The sequence below is a fragment of the Dermacentor silvarum genome, chromosome 1 (assembly GCF_013339745.2).
Source record: "Dermacentor silvarum isolate Dsil-2018 chromosome 1, BIME_Dsil_1.4, whole genome shotgun sequence".
NCBI classification, from domain to species: Eukaryota; Metazoa; Arthropoda; class Arachnida; order Ixodida; family Ixodidae; genus Dermacentor; species Dermacentor silvarum.
The window spans coordinates 397,503,628-397,521,326 of NC_051154.1; the positions used below are offsets into that span (position 1 = coordinate 397,503,628).

The 17,699-nt window shown below is 48.3% G+C and overlaps 3 non-coding genes and 1 pseudogene across 3 annotated transcripts; all 4 read left to right on the forward strand.

Annotated features, from left to right (window-relative positions):
• The first annotated feature begins 902 nt into the window (after positions 1-902).
• Positions 903-9,547, forward strand: LOC125943906 (uncharacterized; annotated as a pseudogene).
• A 286-nt stretch (positions 9,548-9,833) lies between these two features.
• On the forward strand, positions 9,834-9,906 carry Trnar-ccu (transfer RNA arginine (anticodon CCU)). Its single transcript has one exon. It is a non-coding gene; the product is annotated as a tRNA-Arg (tRNA).
• A 5,122-nt stretch (positions 9,907-15,028) lies between these two features.
• Trnar-ccu (transfer RNA arginine (anticodon CCU)) lies at positions 15,029-15,101 on the forward strand. The gene has a single exon. It is a non-coding gene; the product is annotated as a tRNA-Arg (tRNA).
• A 168-nt stretch (positions 15,102-15,269) lies between these two features.
• Positions 15,270-15,342, forward strand: Trnar-ccu (transfer RNA arginine (anticodon CCU)). Its single transcript has one exon. It is a non-coding gene; the product is annotated as a tRNA-Arg (tRNA).
• The last annotated feature ends 2,357 nt before the right edge of the window (positions 15,343-17,699 follow it).

Sequence of the window (17,699 nt, forward strand, 5' to 3'; positions counted from 1 at the left end):
GCCTACCTAGGATCCGGCGCCTACTTGGGCGCCCGGACTAGCGACGTCAAGAGATCGGTGCCACTTCAGAATTTGCCTACGCTTACACCGTAAAGGTACGCGTGTGGTTAGAGCGGCTTTTCGTTGAGCATTTGTTTATGGAAAGTTTTTTACAAAGTGTTGTGATGGTTTGTTTTCCAGCGGCACCTTGCGATCGGCTTGCTTATACAGACTAATGGCGGTGAAATTAGAGACAGCATTGAGAGTGGCCACTTTAAATGTTCGTGGCCTCGGAGCGCGAAGGAGACAGTATCAACTCAGTCGCTTTACAAGAAACTAAGGTCGAAACTCAAGAGCAGACCGATCGCATGGTGACGCCTTTCACGGCGCATTACAATGTGTGCGTATGCCATGCTAATGGTACATCAGGCGGGTGCGCGTTGCTTATACGGAAGAGTGCTGGCATTATTGAAGAAAGTGTAACTGTATGTCAAACTGACCGCATGCTCATTGTCGATTTTTCTTTTTCTGGAGCGTCGTGGCGGCTCATATGCGTTTATGCGCCGAACATTGTGAATGACCGAGTGTTGTATTTTGAGTATATAGAGCAGTACCTAAAGTGTGACCGCTACATCATATTTCTTGGTGATTTTAATTGTGTGTGTACTGCGGAAGATCGAAACCGAGGGGAACGTGTTCGTGACAAAAGCGCTCTCTATTTGAGCTCCCTAATTGACGACCACAACTTAGAAGATGTGGGTCAAGTTTTCACTGACGGTACGATTCCGCAGTACACACACATTCAAGGAAACAGCCGAGCAAGGCTGGACAGAGTGTATGTTTCACTAGATTTGATCCCCCTTTGTAACAGTTATAATGTCACACCACTATCGTTCACGGATCATAGCTTAGTGAGCTTCGTGATGGGGGCAAAAGTTAAAAGAACACGATTCAACTGGAACACGTGGAAATTCAACGAAAAGCTGCTTGATGATGAGCCATTTGTGCGCAGAGTAAAGGAAAAGATATTAGACTTGATGACAAACAAGCATGACAATTTTATGGCTGCATGGGAAGAATTTAAGGTCCAAGTTAAGTTGATTGCGATTGAAAGAGGAAGCAGCCGACAGCATGAAGAACTGCAGAAACAAAGAGAGCTGCAAAGACAGCTAGAATTTCTTTTGAGCGTACAAAATACTGTTCATGATCAGGTTGCGGAAAATGTAAAGAAAGTAAGACATGAACTGGAAGTTATTGACGCAGAGCGATATAAAGCTGCAGTTATACGTGCTCGGAGCGAACGGTTATGGATGGGTGAGATGCCAAACAAACGGGCAATGAGCGACGAAAAGCGGCATGCGTCAAGAAATGAGATTAAACAGATACGTTTTCAAAACGAGGTGACGTCAGAAGCTGCCTTAATCGAGAGAGCCTTCGTTGAGCATTATCGGGAATTGTACGGCAATGGGGCTCGCTCTGGACTAGGCTTCGACAGCGAATTCATGAGCGAAATGCCAAGGTTGGAAGACGGCGTTAGAGAAAGCCTTGAAATGCCAATAAGTGTACCCGAGATTGAAAGGGCGATAGATGAGTTGCCGTCAGGAAAGTCGCCAGGGCCAGACGGCCTAGGCGCCAAGTTTTACAAATCATTCAGTCACGAGTTTTCCTGTATTTTGTACAGACTACTCTCAGAAGCGTACGAAGTTAAAAAAGTGCCACCCTCATTCCGCATGTCACACGTAGTTTTTATTCCAAAAACCGATGACCGGGAAAAGCTTCTTTTAGTAGGCTCATAAGACCGATAAGTCTAACCAACACAGACTACAAAATATTTATGAAAGTACTGGCTGGACGATTCCAAAGCGTGATTAAGGAGCTTGTAGGGCCACACCAGACGTGTGGCATTAAAGGCCGTACAATTTTCACCAACACCCACATTGCAAGGAATGTGTTAGAATGTTGTGATGACATTGGGGGTCGGGTGGCAATGTTGCAGCTCGACCTTGCGAAGGCCTTCGACCGGGTGTCACATGAGGTGCTTTTCTCTATATTGCAGTACTGTAATGTTGGGAACATCATTTTAGAGGGCGTTAAAATGGCTTATGAAGAGTGTTCAACGCAGATTGTAATTAATAAATACCTTAGTTCGAAGGTGCCAGTCCGCTCGTCTGTACGACAAGGCTGTCCTTTGTCCCCATTGCTTTTTGCCGTATACCTCGAACCTTTTTGTTTGGCAGTCATCCATGATGTAAACATACGTGGTTTTAGGCTGCACGCCGCTGAAGTTAAAATGCTAGCCTATTCAGATGACGTCGCCGTCTTTTGTGAAGACAAGGAAAGCGTGATCGAGGCTGTACGCCTGGCAAGATCTTTCTGCAAGTACACGGGCACCCAGATAAACTTCGAAAAAAGTGTTGGCATATGGCATGGAAATTGGGACGCGATGCCCACTGATTTAGCCGGAATGCAATGGACTACAGTGCCTGCACCTTATCTAGGTGTGTCCCTTGAGCACTATCAAGACTCCACGCAGTTATGGAGCGGACAAACAGAATTGATGAAAGAAAAGATAAAGGGATGGCAAGGCCGGGGATTATCAGTGTTTGCGCGTGCCTCAGCTTGCAATGTTTTTTTGGTTGCCAAAGTCTGGTATATACTGCAAGTAATGTTCATGTCTCGCGTCAGTGTTCAAAAAGTGCACCGGGTGTTTGCTACGTTTATATGGAATTCCACTTGGGAGCGAACCAGCCGTACAAACCTTTTTCGCAGTGTTCGCAGTGGAGGCCTTGGGCTCTCACACTTGTTCATCAGACATATTGTATCGCGGTTCTTTTTCCTGCGCGATACCCGCAGGGGCGTCTGCGAAACCAGGCGTTTGGTGTGTTGCGACACCACGGACCCGAGCACATGGGGGTTGGACCCTCCCGCGTGTAGCATGCGCGGCTTAGCCGTGTCTGGGGAAAGGGGGATCCTGGGGGTTGAGCCGATGCCGGGTGTTTGGACCTTTAAGGCCCCCCGGTGGAGGCAACACACCTCTTCGGCCTCTGCTTCACATAGACGGCACCCCTGGGCTGACCCACCCAGGGGAAATCGGCTGGTCGCCTTTTCCTATCCCCCTCTCTGACCTTTTTCTTTGCTATCTCCTTTCTTTACTGTCCTCTCTTCTCTTTTCTTACTTCCACGTTTTTCATAGGCGGCTTGGGTTAACCTTGTGTACCTGTCCTCCCATGGGCATAATACATTCGGTTATAGTAGCGATGTACGGCTGGCGTATGCTGTCTTAAACATTAAAAACTGCAGCGTCCCGAAGTTGGGCTCCATGGTGGGTGGCCGCCATTGCTGCCGAACACAAAACAAATTACATGGGAACCCCTACATTTCCCCGTCTTGATTGCCAGCCTCAGAAGAGGGGGCGCACTGATGAATCCTTGTATATGTTTACAAAGCCAACTGAAACTTTCCCGCGATTCCACGTGATCCACAGTGAGAAAACCGAAAAATCAGCTCGAATAATTCACCATTTGTTGTCGCAAAATCTCTGACCGAAAACCTTGGACCTGGCTACAAGATCACCAGAATGGCCAGCGGTGACCTTCTGTTGGAGGTTAAAGATCACCAACAATACCAAAAGCTCACCAGTCTTCAATCACTCGGACAGCACCCATTAACTGTTACGCCACATCGAACCATGAATACCTCACGCGGAGTAGTATCTGACGTAGACCTCCTAGAATTGACAGAAACCGAGCTTCTAGAAGGCTGGAGCGACCAAAATGTCATCAATGTGCAACGCATAAAAATCAGGCGGGACAATAAAGAAATACCAACACAACATCTAATTCTGACATTTTCATCAAGCATTCTGCCCCAGACGATCCTAACGGGCTACATCAAACTGAACGTGCGACCTTACATCCCAAATCCGAGACGATGCTACCAGTGCCAAAGATTCGGACACGGTTCGCAGAGTTGCCGTGGTCGACTCACGTGCGCCAAGTGCGGAGTGCAAGGCCATGCCTCAGATAGCTGTGAGGCCACGCCTCACTGTTTAAATTGTGACGGCGAGCATCCGGCGTATTCTCGTTCTTGTCCAGGCTGGAAAAGAGAAAAAGAAATAATAACTATAAAGGTCCGTGAGAACATCTCGTTCAGGGAAGCACGCAAAAGGTGCTCGCCTTTTCACAACACTACATACGCTGATGCGGCACGTCAGGGGGCACGGTCGCATCGGCTTCCGCCACCAGCCCGGCCTGCACGTAGCGAGCCGTCGGCTGGGGCAACCGCCCCTACGGTAGGAGCAGCCAAGGCTGCCCTACCCTCCCTCGACTCGGCCACACCAGTGGCCTCTACAAACCTTGGCAGCAGCCAGGGCCGCACAGAGGCAAAGGAGGGTCCATCAACCTCCGCACTGGTGGGGGCAAAGGCTTTGTCCTCAAAGACGAAGCCTGTACGTACACATCGCTCGTTGGAGCGAGTGTCCAAAGCCCCGGATGAGGCAATGGACACTACCACATGCGAGATGGCGCATGGAGCGCCTAGGGTGCGACGAGGCTCTCTCGAGCACCCCAAAAAGGGGAAAACTCCAATTACAGGGCCTGAAAAGGCTCTGTAGGATAAGTCCAAGTACTCAACCAAGACACACAGCACCTTTCCTTCCAACATGAACACAATAATTCAGTGGAATATAAGGGGACTACTGCACAACCTAGACGACATTCAAGAACTTTTACACAAATTTAATCCAAAAGTGCTGTGTGTCCAGGAAACTCATCTTAACTCCAGAAACAGCAGCTTTCTCTGTCAGTATAATATTTTCCGAAGGGATCGCGAGGATGCTGCCGCATCATCTGGAGTTGTGGCCATAATACTCGATAGAACTGTAGCCTGTCAGCATTTTCCACTGCAAACCGCACTGGAGGCCGTGGCTGTTCGTGCTGTCCTTTCAAAAAAGCTGGTAACCATTTGCTCGCTCTATATACCGCCAAACTACCAGCTGCACAAACAAGAATTTCAGTCTTTCATTGATGAGCTCCCGAACCCTACCTTGTTCTTGGGGATCTCTATGCACACAGCGGTCTGTGGGGCGACTCTCGCATCGATGCGCGAGGCCGTTTAATTGAAGACTTTCTTTTCTCATCCGGTGCGTGTCTGCTAAACAAAAAAGAACCTACATATTATTGTCTCGCAAACAAAACCTTTTCCTCCATAGATCTCAGCATAGCTTCTCCATCCATATTACCTGAACTCGAATGGGAAGTTATAAAAAACCCTTATGGGAGCGACCATTTCCCTATACTGCTGCGAGCACAAAGACAATACGAATCTCCACCACATGCCCCCCAGTGGAAGGTCTATGCAGGGTACTGGGAGAAATTCCAGACACTTACCAGTACGATCTCGTGGGCTGACATGTCTGTGCTCGGAGTTGACGGCGCCGTCGAGTATTTTACCAACTTCATAATTGATGCAGCATCTAAGTGTATTCCCCAAACAAGTGGACTTTCTAGTAAGCCTCGTGTTCCGTGGTGGAATGAACAATGCCGGAACGCGCGTAGGCAGCAGAACAAAGCATGGAGGCAGCTTCGCGATTCTCCTACTGCTGAAAACCTTGTCAATTTCAAGCAAATTAAGTCCCAAGGTAGGAGAACGCGCAGACAAGCCAGGAGAGACAGCTGGCAAAAATTCTTATCAAGCATCAATTCGTACACGGATGAGGCCAAGGTTTGGAACAGGGTCAATAGAGTAAGAGGATGACAAACACATCCGCCTCCCCTGATACACACGCAGGGAGACAGCCTGGAGGACCAAGCAAATCATCTGGGTGCTCATTTTGAACATGTGTCCAGTTCATCACATTATTCTCCAGCATTTACAAAATACAAAGCAGCAATAGAAAAGCAAAAACTAGACCGAAAGAGCACCGGGAACGAGCCATATAACTTACCTTTCTCTCTAGCAGAGCTGTATGCATCACCCACCTTTTGCAACCGATCTGCCCCAGGCTCTGACCGCATACTATACGAAATGTTAAAAAACCTGTCCTCTGAAACGAAAAAAACTCTTCTCTGTCTGTATAACTCTATTTGGACATCTGGCGAGATCCCCTCTGCCTGGAAAGAGGCCATAGTGATCCCTATCCTAAAGCAGGGCAAGGATCCATCGTCCGTATCCAGCTATCGACCCATAGCTCTAACAAGCTGCCTCTGCAAAGTCTTCGAGAAGATGATAAACCGGCGTCTAATACATTTCCTAGAATCAAGCAAGCTGCTTGACCCATACCAGTGTGGGTTTCACGATGGCCGATCAACCACTGACCATCTGATACGCATAGAGGCTCAGATTCGTGAAGCCTTTGTCTACAAGCAATTCTTCCTGTCTGTTTTCCTCGATATGGAAAAGGCATACGACACCACGTGGCGGTTCGGAATACTGAGAGACCTCGCACACTTTGGAATAGGTGGCAATATGCTGAATATCATTGAAAGTTATCTGTCCAACCGCAGATTCCGTGTTCGTGTGGGTAATGCCCTATCAAGACCATATGTGCAGGAAACTGGAGTACCACAGGGCGGTGTGCTTAGTTGCACCCTCTTTATCATAAAAATGAACTCTCTGCGTCTGTACATCCCACGCAACCTATGTTATTCAGTATATGTCGACGATGTGCAGATAGGGTTCAAATCATGTAACCTTGCATTCTGTGAGCGGCAGGTTCAGCTTGGTTTGAACAAACTATGTAAGTGGGCAGACGAGAATGGGTTTAGGCTTAACCCACAAAAGTCCACATGCGTCCTCTTCTCCAGAAAGAGAGGTCTGCACCCTGATCCCAACATCGAGATGCAAGGTGAGGGTCTACCTGTAAAAACTGAACACACATTTCTAGGCATAATTCTGGACGCGAAGTTAACATTTATCCCACATCTAAAGTATCTAAGAAACAAGTGCATGAAGACAATGAGCATCTTGATAGCGTTGTCTCGCACTACGTGGGGTAGTGACACAAAATGCCTACTTAATCTCTATAAGAGCCTGATTCGATCACGTATAGACTACGGTTCCATTATATACCACTCCGCGACTCCGAGCTCCTTGAAGATGTTGGACCCTGTCCACCATCTGGGCATCCGCCTTTCTACGGGTGCATTCAGAACAAGCCCCGTAGAAAGCCTATGTGCAGAATCAAATGACTGGTCACTCCATCTGCAATCTGCAAAGAACGTACTTGTCCTTTGTGTATTTCCTGAAAGTAAACTCAAGCAAAACACACCCTACCTACACAACTATAAATGACCTGTCCAGTGCCCAAACCTTTCAGAACCGCCCTAGCGTAAGAAAGCCCTACGCAGTGCGAGTAAGAAGTCTTGCCGAAGATATGGATGTGTCGCTCCACGAACACGATGTCATGTCCTCTCCTGTACAGCTGCCGCCATGGCAGTGGCAGCTGATTGACTGTGATCTGTCCTTCGTTGATGTTACAAAGTATGCGCCGGTCGCACATATCCGTATGCACTTCCTCGAATTGCAGCACAAATACTCTTGTCCGGAATATTTTACGGACGCCTCAAAGTCACACACTGGCGTGTCTTACGCGGCGGTCGGTCCATCCTTTTGGGCTGCCGGAGTTCTACACCCAAACACAACCATCTTTACTGCGGAGGCCTACGCCATCCTGGCGGTGGTTAAACACATCAAACGGTTAGACATACCCAAGGCAATCATCTTTACTGACTCCTTATCCGTGTTGAAATGTTTAAAAACTCTCAGTAGGCACAGAAACCCCGTCATTATAGCTCTTTATTCCATAATTTGCACTGCGTATGCATCCAATCAACAAATTGTGCTGTGCTGGGTGCCAGGGCACCGCGAGATCGAAGGGAATGAGTTGGCCGACAAGCTAGCCACATCTGCTCATACAGACGCTGCCACTTCGCCCATTTATCGCTGTAATGGACCTAAAGCCATTTATCAAGAAAAAGGTCAGAGCCTACTGGCAACGTCTGTGGGACACAGAAACGAACAACAAACTACATACTATCAAGCCTCATCTCGCTCATTGGCCGTCAGAATCGAAAACACGCCACACACAGGTTACACTTTGCAGACTCAGGATAGGACACACATACAGTACACACGCATACTTATTGTCCGGTGGCGATCCGCCTGTCTGTGACGAATGTGGCCAGCCACTCAGTGTACTTCATGTCCTCTTACAGTGGCCTGAGCTGGAGCCTCAGAGGAAGAAACATTTTCCATTGCCATCACGACTAAATCTCCCATTACATCCTTCTGTGTTTTTGGGCAATGAACCTCTTTTTAAATATCAATCACTTCTCGCGTTTTTAAAGGACATGCATAACTTTCGTGTTATCTATCCAGGTGACGTGTAGCACGGCCTCTCTGCAGAGGCCGGTGCTGCAGTATCTTATCAAATAAAGCACATGCCTCATGGTCTTTGTCCACAAAGGCCTTCGGTAGGCATCGTGCTACTTTTATATCCTTAATTTTAACACCATGACCACTTCTCATACATTCACGACCCACAGATCACTCCACACGTCACCACCATAATTCTATTCGATGTATGTTTTACGCTTATATACCGCGATTTGTTCTTAGGCCCCTTTACAGCCACATAGCATCCTATCATCGGAACTCACCGATCATCGCAAACATACCATTCATTGTCTTGGCGCTCTTTGGCCACATTTGGCCCTTGCGCCACAAAACACCAAATATCATCATCATTTCCTGCGCGATGAACGAAATGCTTTTCTCCGCACTGTCATTCAGGCGAGATTGGCAACAGAACTGCCGGAATTTGTTTTAACTACATCCAGTGTTATCAGTAGAAGAGCGACTGGTTATTATCGTGAAGTAGTTGCGTCTTTTCGAATACTCTGTGCACGGTTTTCGCTGGAGTATTTGTGCTCAGTGAGAAAGAAAAAACTGTACGTCGATTTGGTTGACAGCATGCTACCTACCCCACTGTATAAAGATTGTTCACTGTGGAGGCCCAGGAAAAGATGTGCTGAAACGAGTCAAAAGGATGCCTGTAAGACCTGCTGCGAAAACTTTTTTTTTCCAGCTACACACAAACACCCTCCCCGTTAAAGTATGGCTTGAACAGAAAGGAATATTCGTACCGTGGACAACGAACTGCTTGCTATGTACAAAGCCCGAAACAACTGAACATGCCTTCATTGATTGTCGGGACGCCGTATTTCATTGGGATGTCTTGCAGCGCACTCTCAAAAAAGAACTCCCCATAACCCCGTATGGAATTCGATTCCTGCCAGTTGAAAGTGATCAAGGAATACCTTTTGATATGTTCATGCTCCTGGGCCTCCACAGTTTGTGGAAGACGAGAATGGCTGTTCGTCATGCTGACGCCAATGCACGCTCTACGCGAGAGAACTTCATTGAAAGTGTTTCTTTTATACGAGAAGTGTATCGTGCACAGAGTGAACCCGCAGACTGGGTTAGCATTCTTGATGAGCTGGTGTGCCTCAAGAAATTTTAATATGACCATCCCGCCTGACGTGATGTCGGTGCACTGTATATATGCATTTGTATTGTTTCGCTAGTGTCAAAGCAGGCAATAAAGAAAAAAAAAGCCCTCGTGGCATAACGGATAAAACATCGGTCTCCTAAACCGGGGATTGCGGGTTCGAGTCCCGCCGAGGGTAGGCGTTTCTTTTGAGAAACATTATGCTTTTAAATCTTTGCTGTATAAAGGGGGAAATTTTGCGGCGCTTTGTGTCTGCAGCTGTCATCACTTCCTGCTCACCCGTATTTTGCAGCCGCCAAAAAAAGTTGGCAATGTAGAAAGTATGCGTGCACGCCCTTGACGCGAAGCCCTCGTGTCCTAACGGATAAGGCATCGGTCTCCTAAACCGGGGATTGCGGGTTCGAGTCCCGCCGAGGGCACGCGTTTCTTTTGAGAAACATTATGCTTTAAATCTTTCCTGTATAAAGGGGGAAATTTTGCGGCGCTTTGTGTCTGCAGCTGTCGTCACTTCCTGCTCACCCGTATTTTGCAGCCACCAAAAAAAGTTGGCAATGTAGAAAGTATGCGTGCACGCCCTTGACGCGAAGCCCTCGTGGCCTTGATTCCACTTCCGGCCATCACAGTGAACGGTCGCGGAATGTCTTGCTCCTCAGGAGCGGTTACAGCGGCCCTCGGCCGCGGTTCCCGGTCAACGGAAAAACCTTCTCCGGACTATCAGATGGTTCTACCACAACTGCCTTCAGGTGCAAGTGTTTTGAACACTATTTTTATCCACGGCGAAGTGAAAGCTCGGCCTTACCGTGTTGAGGATTTCAGGGATGCGCTTTCGCGACTCATGCTGCTGCCGGAAGTGGTGGCCCTCGGGGCTTATCAGATGAATCATGTGTGGGCCGTAACTTTTTCGAACGAGGTGGCCAAAAAGAAGATATTGGACGCAGAAGGATTCCTTGTCAAGGAACACCGTTGCGTGGTCATTGACCCGTGCAACCAGGGTGTCAGGCTCAAGCTCTTCTGGCTGTTGCATGGTGTTCCTGACGAAGACGTCAGAACAGCCTTGGCACCGTTCGGAAGAGTAACTGAAGTGACAAGGGAGAAGTGGAGGGTCCAGGGCTGCAACCACAAAGGAACCACGACACGGTCTGTGGTCCTGAAGCTCAAGCCCGGAATGACAGCAGACGACCTACCACACCAACTTCGTGTTGCGGAAGACCTGTCTCTCGTTATTGTCCCGGTCAGAGCACCCCTCTGCCTCCGGTGCCGTGGCACTGGACACATTCGACGAGAATGCCGGGTTCCACGCTGTGGGCTGTGTCGTCACTTTGGCCACGACGAGACCCAGTGCGTGAGAACGTACGCCAACGTTGCAGGCCCAGGCAGGAGCGAGGACTCGTCCGAGCTTCTCATGGATCAAGAGGACGCCGAAGAGGCCGCCAAAGGAGCAGCTGAAGGGGCGGCGGCTCAATCTGCACCACTGGGTACGAAGACCGCAAAGGTGAACCTGAAGGGGATAGATGAAGGCAATGTGCTGGATTCTGCGCCTCCACCTGCGAAGGTTCAAGTGACGGAAGCTGGTGCTGACGAGACGGGCGCGTCGCCAGAAATCACGTCACCTCCGACCAAAGTGGCTGACGAGCCAGTTAGCGTCAGTGAGGACATGGACCTGACTTCCGACGCTAAGGGCGCTGGAAAGCGGTTGCGTGACGATGTTGAGGACCACAGCCAAAACACCGACGGCGTGGATACCGAAGGACCGACACCAAAAACACCGACAGTCCGACGGTCGACGCTGAAGGTCAAGCTCAACGTGCCGCCAGACAGACGGCCGTCACATGCGCCGCCTCCGCATTAGCGGAGGTAGTGCCACGGAAAGAACTTTCCGCACCCGATCTTTGATCGGGAGTGATTCTGCGAGGACGTCTTTTTGCAGTTGTCGCCTTCAAAGATCATCACCAAGCATCAGTGTATACAAGAGCCGCTATGTTTCTACGAACAGTGTGAGTAGGGGCCCACCTTAATTGCAGCTAACACAATGGCAAACGAAATTAACATCACCACTCCGCTTCGTTTGGCGACATTAAACGTCAGAGGGCTGTCACAGCGGCGAAGACAATGTCAGATTAGCCGCATGCTACTAGAAAAAGACATTGATTTGATGGCAGTCCAAGACACAAAAATTGAATCAGAGGAAAAAACGGATCGATTGGCAGAAATTTTCAGAACGAATTACAATGTATGCGTTTGCCACGCGAATGGTACTTCTGGTGGCTGCCTTCTTTTTATTAGAAACAGTATTGGGATTACAGAGCAGCAAGTTACTTCATGTGAGAGAGGGCGTATGCTTATTTGTGATTTTTCTTTCTCTGGACTGCTTTGGCGGGCGGTGTGTGTATATGCACCTAATAATGCTCGTGAACGTGAAGAATTTTTTGTTTAGCTGAGGTCTTTCTTCGTGTGTGACAGGCGCGTTCTAGTGTTTGGCGACTTTAATTGTGTGTGCCGGCCGATAGATAGATCGAAAAAGCTGCTCAGTCAAGATAAAAGCGCAACTTTTCTGCATGAAATTTTGTGTGAAGTTGATCTGGAGGATGTTGGAAGTGTACTTGGTTCTGACAGTGACGTGCAATATACGCATTTTCAGGGAGACTGCCACTGGAGGTTAGACCGCATCTATGTCCCTTTTCTCTTAGTTCCGCTCCTTTCTAGCTACAGTGTCGAATGCATCAGTTTTAGTGACCATTGCTTGGTAATGGTTACGATAGGTACGAAAAGCAAAGAGAAAAAATTTAATTGGCACTTACGGAAACTTAATGACAATTTATTGCAGGATGAATGGTTTCTACAAAGAATAAAAGAGAAATTAGAAAATGTTCTCCTTGAAAATGCGGAAAATGTTGTAGGAAGCTTGGGAACTATTTAAAACCGAAGCGAAAATAATTGCTTTAGAGAGAGCATGCGTGTTGCGGCACAAACAAAAGCAAGAAGAACGTCAACTGCAGTGCACGTTAGCATACCTTTTGTACATGGAAAGAGGCGCGGCTGGTACATTTGTAAGCGATATCAAAGAACTTAAAGCGAAACTTGAAGTCATTGATGAAGAGAGATATCGCGGCGCCGTTTTGAGAGCACGCGCAGAACGAGTATGGTTGGGTGAAACGCCCACCAAGCGAGCGCTAAGTGATGAGAAGAGACACGCACTGAGTAAGGAAATTAAAGAAATAGATTATCAAGGGCAGCTTACAAACGACAAGGAAATGATAGAACGTGCTTTTGTGGACCACTATAGTACGCTGCTAAGCAAGAGAGCAATCGATATCTCGGCGTTTAAAAGTGATTATTTGCCTCTGATGACGAGAATTGATGGTGAGCTTAAGGAAGCCCTTGAAAGGCCTATTTCTGTAGCAGAAATTGAGAAGGCTATCGATGACCTCAGTGCAAAAAAATCGCCTGGACCAGATGGTCTTGGGGCAGCGATATATAAAATTTTCAAGGTTGAAGTAGCACAGGCTCTGTATCGCGTCATAACGAAGTGTTATGAACAAAAATGGACGCCTCCATCCTTCCGGCAGACACATGTAGTACTTATACCTAAAGTTACTGACCCCATAAAGCTTCAATCAGTAGAGGCCTACCGACCAATAAGTTTAGCTAACACTGATTATAAAGTATTCATGAAGGTGCTCGCCCAACGTCTTCAGAGTGTAGTGAAATCACTAGTAGGTACACATCAGACATGCGGTATAAAAGGTAGGACTATTTTCACAAATATACACACAGCGCGAAGCATACTTGAATGCTGCGATTTGATGGAAGATCGTGTAGCCATGCTACAACTGGATTTAGCCAAAGCTTTTGACAGGGTGTCGCACGAAGTCCTGTTTCTGCTTCTTGAGTACATGAATGTCGGAACAGTCATTTTGGACTGGGGTGAAAATGGTTTATAATGGCTGTATAACAAACCTAATTATCAACAACAGACTCAGCAGACGAATTCCAGTACTGTCTAGCATAAAACAAGGGTGTCCGATCTCGGCCTTGCTTTTCGCTCTTTATTTAGAACCTTTCTGTTTAAAGTTACTTCATAGCCATAGTATTCGCGGATACACGTTTTTTGGCAGAGAAATAAAAGTGTTAGCCTACGCTGACGACATAGCAGTGTTCTGTCGCGATAAGCAAAGCATTGCAGAAGTAGTGAAGGAAGCCCAATCTTTTTGTAGTGCTTCTGGTAGTGCCATAATTTGGCCAAAGTGTTTAGGATTTTGGCACGGGGACTGGCAAGATACGCCAAAATTGTTTTGCAGAATGCAGTGGAGTGTGTTACCCGGCACTTATCTTGGGGTTCCACTCGGCAACTACCGAGAGCCAGTAGAATACTGGACGAATGAGAGGGACAGAATGAAAGAACAAACTAACAAATGGTGAGGCCACAACTTTTCGATGTTTGCAAGAGCCAAAGTGTGTAATATGTTTTTAGTAGCTAAAGTGTTTTACGTCTTGTAGGTGCTATGCATGAGCCGATCTTCAGTTCAAAAAAGACACAGAGTGTTTGCGGAATTTATTTGGGGTTCAGTATGGGAACGCATGAGCAGATTTAATTTGTTTCACTCTTTGCGCAACGGCGGACTCAGTTTAACTCATTTGTTTTTCAAGCAACTTGTGTCGAGATTTGTTTTCTTTCGTGACCAAAGTGATGGGTTTACTGCGCACGGTGATCCAGGTGAGATTACGTGACGCTTTGCCCGATTTCGTTGTATCGTCGCACGCAGTCAAAACGATGACACTAAAAGGCTATCTGCGTGAAGTTATCACGGCGATTCGTCTTCTAAATGCGAGATTTTCTAGGGAGTACTTGTTTGAAGTGTCACGAAAAAAATTATATAAGGATCTTGTGGACGTTTTTGTACCTATGCCAGTGTATCGTTCTATGTACAACTTAGGGCCTGAACGTGATGTTCTTAAAAGAGTAAGGAATATGCCTGTAAGAGGTAACACAAAATCCTTCTTTTTCAAGCTCCACACTGACACACTGCTGGTTAAGCCATGGCTAAGGAGCAAGGGTTTGTTTGTCCCATGGTCCGTCAATTGCCTTATATGCAACAAGGAAGAAACAATTGAACATATTTTTCTTGACTGCCACGATGCCCGCTTGCTTTGGGACATTCTGCAGCGAACTTTAAAAAAGGAGCTCCCAATTAGTGCTTTTGGAATAAGGTTCTTGCCATGCGCAGAACCTGATGGTGTGCCGGCGGACATGTTAATGTTCTTGTGTATGCAAAGCGTATGGAGAACTCGAATGGCTGTACACAATGCTGATGTACATGCGAGGTCAGCCAGATACTATTTTGTTGAAAGTGTTGTTTACACAAGGGAAGTGTTGAAAATGCGAAGTTATCCACCAGAGTGGCTTCCAGTGTTGGACAGTTTGGCTTCGTTGAAACCATTTTAACATGACACTAGTCTTTTAACGACTGGTCTTTTTAATCTCGTATTTATTTGACATGTTGTTTTTGTGTATTTGCCAAGTCGGTAATAAAGAAAAAAAAAGCCCTCGTGGCCTAACGGATAAGGCATCGGTCTCCTAAACCGGGGATTGCGGGTTCGAGTCCCGCCGAGGGTAGCCGTTTCTTTTGAGAAACATTATGCTTTTAAATCTTTCCTGTACAAAGGGGGAAATATTGCGGCGCTTTGTGTCTGCATCTCTCATCACTTCCTGCTCACCCGTATTTTGCAGCTACCAAAAAAAGTTGGCAATGTAGAAAGTATGCGTGCACGCCCTTGACGCGAAGCCCTCGTGGCCTAACGGATAAGGCATCGGTCTCCTAAACCGGTGATTGCGGGTTCGAGTCACGCCGAGGGTACGCGTTTCTTTTGAGAAACATTATGCTTTTAAATCTTTCCTGTATAAAGGGGGAAATATTGCGGCGCTTTGTGTCTGCAGCTGTCATCACTTCCTGCTCATCCGTATTTTGCAGCCACCAAAAAAATGTTGGCAATGTAGAAAGTATGCGTGCACGCCCTTGACGCGAAGCCCTGGTGGCCTAATTCTGCTTCCGGCCACCGAGCGTGACGGACGTACGATGACGGGCTCCGTAGGAGCGGCTACAGCGGCCCAGAGCGGCCGCCGGTAACAGGAGTGTCGTTGCGGACAACGAGTACCAAGTTGTTTTGCCGAGTTTGCCAACAGGGCGTTTTGTTGTGAACACCGTTTTTTTACATTGTGACATCAGGGCCCGCCCATACCGGGTGGAAGATTTCCGCGATGCGCTCGCCCCGTTATCGCTCCTGCCGGAAGTGCTGGCTCTCGGGGCCTACCGTATGAGCCATGTTTGGGCCGTGACCTTCAAGGATGACGAAGCGGTGAAGAAGATCGTCAGCGTTGGTGAGCTGCAGGTCAAAAAGGGCCGATGCCTCGTCATTGACCCCGCCAACCAGGATGTACGCTTGAAAGTGCATTGGCTGCTGCACACTGTTCCGGACGAGGACGTGCGTCTTGCCTTCGCGCCGTTCGGAAAGGTCACGGACGTCGCCCGCGAGCGGTGGCGTGTTCATGGCATGACTGATAAGAACTCCACCACAAGACTGGTTACGCTGAAGTTGAAGCCGGGCGTAACGCTGGTCGACCTGCCACATCAGGTGAGCGTCGTCGGCGAGCTGGCTCTCGTGGTTGTGCCGGGCAGGGCCCCTCTCTGCCTGCGCTGCCGCGGAACAGGCCATATTCGTCGCGACTGCCGCATTCCGCGGTGAGGTGCGTGCCGACGTTTCGGTCACGAAGAGAGTCAGTGCGAGCGGACGTACGCTAGCGTGACCGGACCCGTGAGCAACGACGACAACTCCGCCCTACTCCTGGACAAGGCGGACATGGAAGACAAATCGTCCACGGCTAAGGAAGCAGCTGGCGAGGCGGCAAAGACGGAGGCACCACTTCAGAAACAGGGGCAACACGTCGATGAGGCCGTCGCCACTCAACAAGAGAAGGCAGAGGACAGTGTAGCTGTGACGAACGCTGCAGTAAAGAGCCTACCTGAACCGGGAGCGACCTCCACCCCCCCTGAACCTGAGGGCATGGACACCCATACTGGGCTCGCCAACTTGCAGGCGGGGAAACGACCGCACGACCAGGCCAATAGCCTGGCTACGCTACAAGACAGCAATGGCGGAGACGAGCCACCGCCCAAAACGCCAGGTATGAGGAGACCAACCCTGAAGCTGCGGCCGTACATTACGGACGATCCACGGCAGGCGGGTAAACCGCCTCCGTAATTTTGTACTGTCTGTAGCTTAGGCGGGTGGGGGGGGTGTGAGTGCAATGGCCGTCATCCTGAGCACTATCCTTTTTAGATACGTGTCAGGAACGGGGGCTCAAGTTGCATTTGAGTGTTTCTTAGAGAGGTCGAGTTGTGTTTGCTTTTGTGGCTCTCGACGCGGTTATCGGCGCATCATTATGAACACGCGCCCTTGGGTAACTGATGGGCACCCTTCTGCCGTTTAGTCATGGCGGCTAATATTGAAGGAGCGCTACGTGTAGCCACATTAAATGTACGAGGGCTCAGCGCAAGAAGGCGACAATGTCAGCTAAGCCGTCTACTATTAGATAACGACTTGCATCTTGTGGGAATTCAAGAAACGAAAATACAGAGCCAAGAGCTAACCGCCAGAATGGTGTCCAATTTTTGTACTCACTTTGACGTGTGTGTTTCTCACGCGGTTGGTGGATCAGGTGGTTGCGCTATATTTATTCGAAGAAACTTTGGCATTTGTGTGCAGTCAGTGTTTTCGTGTGAAACTGGGCGCCTTTTCGTGACTGATTTTTCTTTTTGCGAAAAAGATTTCCGCGTCATTTGTGTCTACGCACCGAACAGTGAAATAGACCGGCGATCCTTCTTTGAGCGTCTTGAAGCGTATGTAAAGTGTCACAAGGTGGTAATACTGCTGGGGGATTTCAACTGTGTATGCACTGCTGACGATCGCGCAAGATGTTCACACGTTCGCGATAAGAGTGCCGAACTGCTAAATGTAGTGGTGCGCGATTATGACTTGGAAGATATCGGTAGTATCTTTGCCAGTGGTACTCACCCGCAGTTTACCCACATCCAGCGTGATAGCCACGCTCGGCTAGATAGATTATATGTGTCAGCCGAATTGGTGCCCTTGTGTAGTGAATATTATGTGCAACCCATTGCATATAGCGATCACTGCTTGGTAACTGCCACCTTTC